Below are 8,630 nucleotides of genomic sequence, written 5' to 3'. Positions count from 1 at the left end.
ACTCAGTTTTTTAATTATTATTACAGAGGATCCATGTGAGCCACCGACGGCATAGAGGATAGTGCGCCTGCAGGGACTTATCCCTTGCACGCTCCCCGTGAGACCCACATTCCCAACATCTCCACACCACAACGTTCGTAGTGCGCATAATAGATGTTTGCCCATCACACTCGTGGCAGATTAAACTACCAAGTCCCGTACGAGTTGGGGCATAGGGTGTGCGTTCGCACAAGAAGGTCAATGGCCGGGTAGCCATATTTTAACTATATATGAAGGTAGTATCTGTTCCCGAAAGAACAGATACCATAGATGACCGTGCAGCTACTCTAGAATGAAATGATAATTAAATCGACACCCTAGCTGCAACCAGGCGTTGATATACATCATTGGGGATATGTTGAAAATGTGTGCCCCGACCGGGACTCGAACCCAGGATCTCCTGCTGACATGGCAGACACTCTATCCATCTGAGCTACCGAGGACACAGAGGATAAGTCCCTGCAGGCGCACTATCCTCTGTGCCCTCGGTGGCTCAGATGGATAGAGCGTCTGCCATGTCAGCAGGAGATCCTGGGTTCGAGTCCCGGTCGGGGCACACATTTTCAACATATCCCCAATGATGTATATCAACGCCTGGTTGCAGCTAGGGTGTCGATTTAATTATCACTTCATACAATTTATTTATTTATGAATTTATTTCATCTAGTATTATTTATCTTACGTCTAAACACACGTACTTCGTGAGTTAAAATTACAATATACATCACGCATAAGCTATACATAATAAAACTAACTTACTTCCGAAGTTGGCCACACAAACCGCAGTAGGTCTTTAGCTTTGCCAGTCAGCCTCCTCCAACTTCCTCGATTCGTGTATTCTTCTCCAGGTAGTCCCACCGTACTCATATCCTTTCTGATCCCGTCAATCCATCTCAGCAGTGGTCTACCCCTCTGTTGTCTCTGACGTTTTCTTCCACCACCTGCCTGGTGACCTGGCCTTCTCGGCGCATTTCGTGCCCAAACCACTTGTCTCCTCTCTCTAACCAAAGCCACAACGTGCAGCGATTTGTACATCTCCTGCAATTGACGGGTTTTGCCTTTTCTCTAGTCGTCTTCATCCAGTACTGGTCCAAAAATCTGCCTCAGAACAGCATAATAAAGTAATAATAATAGCCAAAAGCAACAACAACAGCAAGAGACGTAGAAATAAATGTATAATATTACAGGAATATCATTCTTATTAACACTATATTAAATAATTTTCTCGCTACGTTCTATTAGAATGCGAGTAATGGCATGCTAACAGAAATACATGGCAACAGTACAGAATGAATGATATCTGGAGATGAAGTTGACTTATTCGGAGGAGAGCGTGAAATAATTCAGTGGAGTTAGACGATGAGATGAATAAATAAGAAAACAGAAATTTACGGAGGAAAAGAAAGCTGGGATAGCGTAGACAATGTGATGGAAATACTGATTTGCTGTTGGATAGGAGGAAGACATACGGGATATGCTGAGAGGAAATCTATGCCAATAATACCAGACATAGAGATGATCTCCTCTGAAATTGCGTGGTTATGGATCAGTCACAAGTTACTGGGCAGTTTGTTGAAGAATCGTTCGATTTAAATGGATAATGGAATGAGAAGGATTTATTGTCGTTCATAGTTACAGCCAAGATGCTGGACGTAACAGATTTTGTATTGTAGATATGGAGTGATAATCGTGGAAAGGTATGGAGACACCATTGATTAAATAACCGATGAAGAAAACGAAGGATATGAAAAGCATGTGGCCTGCCCAGTCTTATCCATTCTGACTGACCGTGGGAAGGACTGACGTGATCAAACAACCACATGTTATCCCACCATTCATGGCTAAATCGAGTCGCATTGAGTTTTCACCATTTGGACTGTGCTAAACTACATCACAGTAGTGAAGATGTGACAGGAGTGTAGACTGGACAGGTATATCGAAGGCGATTTAGGACGTCGTGGTGTGACGGTTTGTTCTTCCCAGTTTAGAGGCTGATTCAAGATTTTGCCTAATTCTTTTATTGTTTCTTTATTGGGTAACTCGATACCATCAAGGAGTATGAGTGGAACTGTTCCACGAATATGTTAGTCGATAAAGTTCTAGTGTGATATGGAGATCACCGGTGACTTCTTAGGCCTTAGTTTAAGACTAGACTCCACCCTAGTACTTCAATTTAAAACAAATGCAGTAGCTGTTTCACATCTTTGGAGTGTAAACTCTTAGATTCTTAAACGGCTTGCTTGTATTCGAATTACAACTACGTCTAAGAAATCTTCGAAATATAGGCTACGCGAGAAGCTGTGACACACCGTGAGCGGCCAAAGTGGCCCAGACAGTGCCTGTCTATCAAAGACTCGTATCTGATGCACTGATGGCTAGACACCCTCGTGGCAGGACACAAAATGCAGAAGAAAGTTTACCCAGTGTCATCTGGACCAAGTCTCCCAAAGAAAAAAGAAAAAGAAAAAAAAGATGTTTTTGGGTCTTGTAGAAACTGCTTCTCAGTTCAGAGTGGGATGTTCGAAGAATGAAGAAGGCAGGTGTCCCAGCACTCCTGTATCGCCCTCCCAGAAGAAGACCTCCTTATCTAGAGATCAACGACGAATCAAGCATTCTACAAGATGCTGCCTGGAGAAGGAAAAATTATTAAAAAAAAGCTACCCTGGTCTTACGTATGGTGATGGTGAATATTAATGGGTATATGTCTTCCTGTAGCATTCATTTTTAATAAAATTTTAAAATCAGTTTTCACCTGTTTGTTTTTCTAAGTCCAGTACCAACTCTTTATCCTAAATATCAACCAGTTTCAATGAAATTTTTGCAGGAAGTAGTCTTGAGATATTTACATACTTATATGGATTAATATTGCCAAAGATGTAGCTTATCTATTTTACTATCACATTTATGAACCAATAATTGAAGAAAATTTAAATTTGGAACTCCAAACAAATACTGACAGTAAATTAATAATATTTCTCATAAAATGAATGCATCGAAGTATCGAAAAATGTCTTGTGAAAGTACCTAAAAAATCTGGAATATGAAAATTGAGATCCGAGCACCAACAGTTGGTTATCAAAATTGACATTAAAAGCATATTAAAAATTCAAAACTCGAAAACCAATAAAGTTCTGGGCATCAAAGCTTGGGTATTGCTACATATTTACGTGATAGACATGATTTTTAAATTCACTTGTAATCGAAAAAGTAGAAGAAAAGTTAAAGCTTTGGACGGAGTCTCTCCTTTAGATCTAGGTTTTGTGCCCATCGTGATACTGAACAAAGGTCGTCAGGCGTACATGACATACCAGAAGTAATGTTCTTAGGGCTGACGTGTAGGTAGAGCTGGATGTCATTACGAGCCGGTTCTAGGCGCTACAGTCTGGAACCGCGCGACCGCTACGGTCGCAGGTTCTAATCCTGCCTCGGGCATGGATGTGTCTGATGTCCTTCGGTTAGTTAGGTTTAAGTAGTTCTGTGTTCTAGGGGACTGATGACCTCAGATGTTAAGCGCCATAGTGCTCAGAGCCATTTGAACCATTTTTGTCATTACGATATTAGTTACAGTTACAAGAGTGTAAGAGAGACGAAACATCATTGATGTACAGGGAAAAAAGCAACAGGTCAAGGACTGAAATCTGGGTGTTACTAACACACGTTTCTGTAATGACTGGTTGGTATTTGATATCAAAGTAGCTATCGAACCATGGTATTATTCCTTAGAGAAATTCGGCTGTTTCTTTTCGTAAGTAATATATCCAAACAGACAACGTCAAAAGCCTCGCTGAAGTCACGCGGTATTAAAATGGTAGCTTCGCGCCTGCGAAAATAAAATAAAATATAAACGAACACTCGGAGAGTTTTGAGGCAACAGAGCGAGGGTGGCCGAGGTATTTTGGTGGAGGAGACAGTGAGAGGTGTTTGCAGGGCCGCGCCGAGGAGAAATATTTCACGGAGCAGGAGGCGAGGGGAGGCGCTATGTAAAAGAGAGAGCATTTATTTAATATTGTCCCCTTGGGCTGCGCGGCGCGGCGCGGCGGCTAGGGCTAGTGCCCGGTCGATCGGTCAGCTGTGTGATTTGTTTGTCGCTGGCTCCCCAACTTGAGAAGTTACAAATGACGGCTGTCCGCCGCAGCCTACCGCCGGCCCAGATGGCGTTAGTATCGACAGTTTCCGGCGGAGGCCTCGTAAATCAGGCGGCCTTATTATTGCCGTTTCCACGCAGATGGATACACTGACGGACCAGAAATGGCCCGTCTTTATTCAATGTGCCGTCGTAAAATGGACTTTCATGTGTGAAATTCAGCAGTCATAGGCATTACCCGGAATGGGGAGCACTAAATTACGGCCGGCGCGCCGCACCTGCTTTATTTCTTCTAAAATGAGAAATTTGTCAAGGCTTTCGACTGTAGACAGTTTCGCTGAAATATGCTCCAGTGTTAAGCCGTGGAGATATGTCAACCACCTCCCGAGCTCCGGCCGAAGAACGTCTTTTTCCCTGTCGTGGGTATTGGGAATGTGAGTGGATAATGCATTACACCTTGCGCTGACCACTCGAGCCGTCCCCTCGATGGCGCCGATTCTTCGAGCTGGCTCCGTGCGCGTTTACCCCTCTTTCTCTTTATTTCTGGTATTTCGCAGTTTTTCCGTCCACTGTTCCAAAGCAGCCCACGTCCCACGTCTGTCATTGCACTTATCGCAGCTTACGAGATTCTCTAACGAGCTAATTTTAACTGTGGAGTTACTCTGCACAACTCTTCCTCGAGCTTCCCCTCCTTCACTAGAGACGATATTTAATAACTGCTGATACGACTAGCCTCTAAACAGTTTAAGGAAAGAGAAAACGAAAGAAACTCACTTATAAATAACAATGGAGAGCAATGCACTATAGAACCAACTTTCGACAAGAACATTTCGCCAACACACGATAAGAATCGGGAATGCAGAGTCTCGAAGAAGAGCGCAATTTAGGTGCCTGGATTTTTGAAAACTCCGGCGTTAGCGCATTACTCTTTCTGCAGTTTATTTAAAATAAACTGAAAAAAAACGAAGGTATAGTTTCTCGTAATCACATATTGTCTTTGCGAAGAAGGCTATCGAAGATGAACGCGGTATTTGGTAGTATCACGGATCAGTTGACAGACTGTCCAGGCTCCCAGATCTGAACATCATCGCCAATATCTCAGGAAGAAGAAAAATCAAGATTTAGTGTCCCGTCAACGACGAGATCATTAGAGACGCTGCAGAACCTCGAATTAGGAAAGCATGGGGAAGGAAACTCGCAGCATCCGTTCGAAGGAACCGTCCGGATATTCGTCTTAAGCGATTTAGGGGATCCTCAGAAAGCGTTTCTGCACAGTCAGACTGGGATTTGAAGTGCCGTCCGCCCGAATACGAATCCCATGTGCCACCTCACTCGCTAATTTCTCCGCAAGTAAAATTCGTGTTTCACATTCTGTACGAAATAACTAGGCTGCTTTCAGTACACAAAAGTTTGATAAAAACCAACACGACACGATTCATAATGCAGCTTCGTCGCTATATAACTGAAATTTCGTAAGACCGAAATTTCTGATAGGATACTCGATTCTTGCCGTTTGAGAACCTTGAAAACTGCCATCTACATGGTTGCGAACTGCAAAATGTGAAAACAGGAATAGAAACGTGGTCATAGCTTAAAACTGTGCGGACGGGATCTTTGTACGTCGTAGGCAGTATTTTTATTTGTGCTTGTATGCTTGTAAGATCAGTTCAAAACCTTATACTTAATTTTTAATTTTTCCCTTCCTTTTCTACAGGCTACTGAAATCTTGAAATTTCATAATTCTGCATTCAGTGATCTGCCTGTGCCCAGAACTCACTTTCGGGTATATATTTCTATATATTTCTGGAGCGAAACGCCCTGCTTCTGACGGACAGGGTGAGCAGCAACCTGCAGCTGTCTGCTGCTGCTGATGATGTTGCAGTGTACCGGAAGGTGTCGTCGTTGAGGAGGATACAAGATGACACACAAAATTTCTAGTTGGTGTGATGAATGGCAGCTTGCTCTAAGCGTAGAAAAATCTAAGTGATTGCAGATGAGTAGAAGAAACAATCCCGCAATGTTCGAATACGTTATTGGTAGTGTGCTGTTCCCACAGTCGCGTCGATTAGATATCTAGGAGTAACGTTGCAAAGCGATTTGAAATGAAACGAGTAGGTGAGGACGGCAGTAGAGAAGATGAATGGTCGACTTCGGTTCATTGGGAGAATTTTAGAAACGTGTGGTTAATCTGTGAAGGATACCACGTATGGAACACTAGTGCGACACATTCTTGAGTTCTGCTCGAGTGTTCGAGATTCCCACCAGTCCGCATTACAGGAAGTCATCGAAGCATTTCAGAGGTGGGCTGCTAGATTTGTTACCGGTAGGTTCTGCCAACAAGCAGGTATTACGGAGAAGCTTCGTGAACTTAAGTGAGAATCCCTGGAGGGAAGACGAAGTTCTTTTCACGGAACACTATTGAAAAAATTTAGAGAACCAGCTTTTGAAGCTGACTGCAGAACGATTCTACTGACACCAAAATACATTTCGCGTAAGGGCCACGAAAGTAATATAAGAGAAATTAGGGCTCGTACGGAGGCATATAGACAGTCGTTTTTCCCTCGCTCTATTTGCGAGTGGAACAGGAAAGGAAATGACTAGAAGTGGTACAAGGCACCCACCGCCACACACCATACAGTGGCTTGTGGAGTATATATGAAGAGGTAGATGCAGATGAACTGCTCTTTTCCTTTACCGAACTACAGTTTCAAGCACGATGTAGAAAGCTCGTACCTACTGGGCGTTCCTCACTGAGAGAATTCCACCTTTCGGATGCATTTTTTGAAACAGATCCTCTTGTTTCTGGTTCTCTACTTAGGAAAGTTTTGACTATAGCCGACTTTTAGTGAATAACTTCAGCTATATTGTTAGCGTTGTAGTTTTAGTGATTAGTATACTAGGCTCTTGTTCAAGCTTTCCTTGTACTTCTGAACGCCTCGTTGCGTTCTGTAAAGCTGTGACCGTGACATACGTAGGCGGATCTTATCCTAACGTAGCACAAAAGGAGGGAACTATTTGATTATTCTTCCTGCTGCAAACTTAAAGTGACTGTCAGAGTAAAATCTTTAGCTAATTCTGTAAAAGGCTAGACCAAAACTGACAGCTTTCCACTAGTATTAAGAGATACTGAAGACATTTGAGACAGAAAACGTGTGTTAAAAAGGGAGATAATATCACTATAGCGTTAGTGTAAAATGTTGCAAATTCGTTGTGTTTTGTTCGTGAAAGACAAAGACCCGAATTTGAAGTATCAGAAAGTGTCAACACGAGTTAGTTGCGTTTGTAAATATCTACATATATACTCCACAAGACACTGTGCAGTGCGCGGGTGCGTGGGAAAGGGTGCTTCGTACCAATATTACGACTGTTTGTGCTATTCTATTCGAATATTTGGTGAGAGAAAATGGAGAAATACTCTAGAATTGGTCGCAATAGCATTTTACATGTTATTTCCTTCATAAGTGTACTATCCTTAATTTTTTGTCGCTTGGAAAAGTTATTTCTGAGATGTTGCACATTAATAATGGTAGACTCCACGTGCTCCTCTGTTACGGCGTCGCTGCCACGGCCCCTATAGCGTGTTGCCCAGCACACCAACTGTCATATATCAATGGTATTTTTTTTTTCGCAATGTATCATAAGCAACACATTCTCTGAATAGCACTTTCAGGACACTGAGGTCGTTCATTGGCTGATCTGTTCCAGAACACTAAATATTCCATTAAACAACCTAACTAGTAGGTGATATATATTCGGTTCTCTTGTAATAAGTTATCCTTTGATGTCGGAAGTTTCTTTCTGAAGTAAAGGTCGTTTCTTCTTGTCGTTCATTAATAAATATGTTGCGGCCGGAATATAAAGTTTCAGTTATAATGCGTTTTAACGAGGACACAAACCCGTCACGTCGTCTCTCGAAACTCTGCGCAATCAGTATCAAAAGGGTCTTTTCACTTAACATTAATTCGGTGTACGATATGCAAATTTCTTCTGAGACGCGCCGGTGCACGTAACACTTCCCTCCTTTCACACGCGCTTTCAAAGTTAACTTTCGCAGGAATTTCTAGAAAATGAGCAATCCAACACCATCAGTATCCTGATGAACTCAATTATACTGATTAACCTTTGTGAGGGGAATATCAATGGCCATCTCCCGTCGCCTTCCAGTGACGCACATATCCGCCAATAACAGCCCGACCTAACAATACACAAGGAGAGGCAGAAGGCAGGCGCTGCGCGTGAAATATCAATGAGCGACGACCGACGCGTGGACCGCCATTACGACAAATTTCCTAAGTGCTTCGGCGCATCTTAACGCTATTCAAAGTTCCTTTGAGAATTCCTTCAGAGCTGCAAGCATAAGCCTCTACCTCGAATCTCCTTTCGAGGCTCAAGATAGAGACCGAAATGCGTGTGGTAGATTTTTATTTTAGTGCTTTCGTTTCAAGACTACGTAAGTCACACGTGAACACGTCACAGCCTCCCAAACAACCAAGTACAACAACTTTTT

General features: G+C 42.7%; 1 non-coding gene across 1 annotated transcript; it reads left to right on the top strand.

Annotated features, from left to right (window-relative positions):
• Positions 1–520: 520 nt before the first annotated feature.
• On the top strand, positions 521–595 carry Trnat-ugu (transfer RNA threonine (anticodon UGU)). The gene has a single exon. It is a non-coding gene; the product is annotated as a tRNA-Thr (tRNA).
• Positions 596–8,630: the final 8,035 nt, after the last annotated feature.

Source organism: Schistocerca cancellata, chromosome 4 (assembly GCF_023864275.1).
Source record: "Schistocerca cancellata isolate TAMUIC-IGC-003103 chromosome 4, iqSchCanc2.1, whole genome shotgun sequence".
Lineage (NCBI taxonomy): Eukaryota > Metazoa > Arthropoda > Insecta > Orthoptera > Acrididae > Schistocerca > Schistocerca cancellata.
This window is presented reverse-complemented; position numbering and strand designations above follow the sequence as displayed.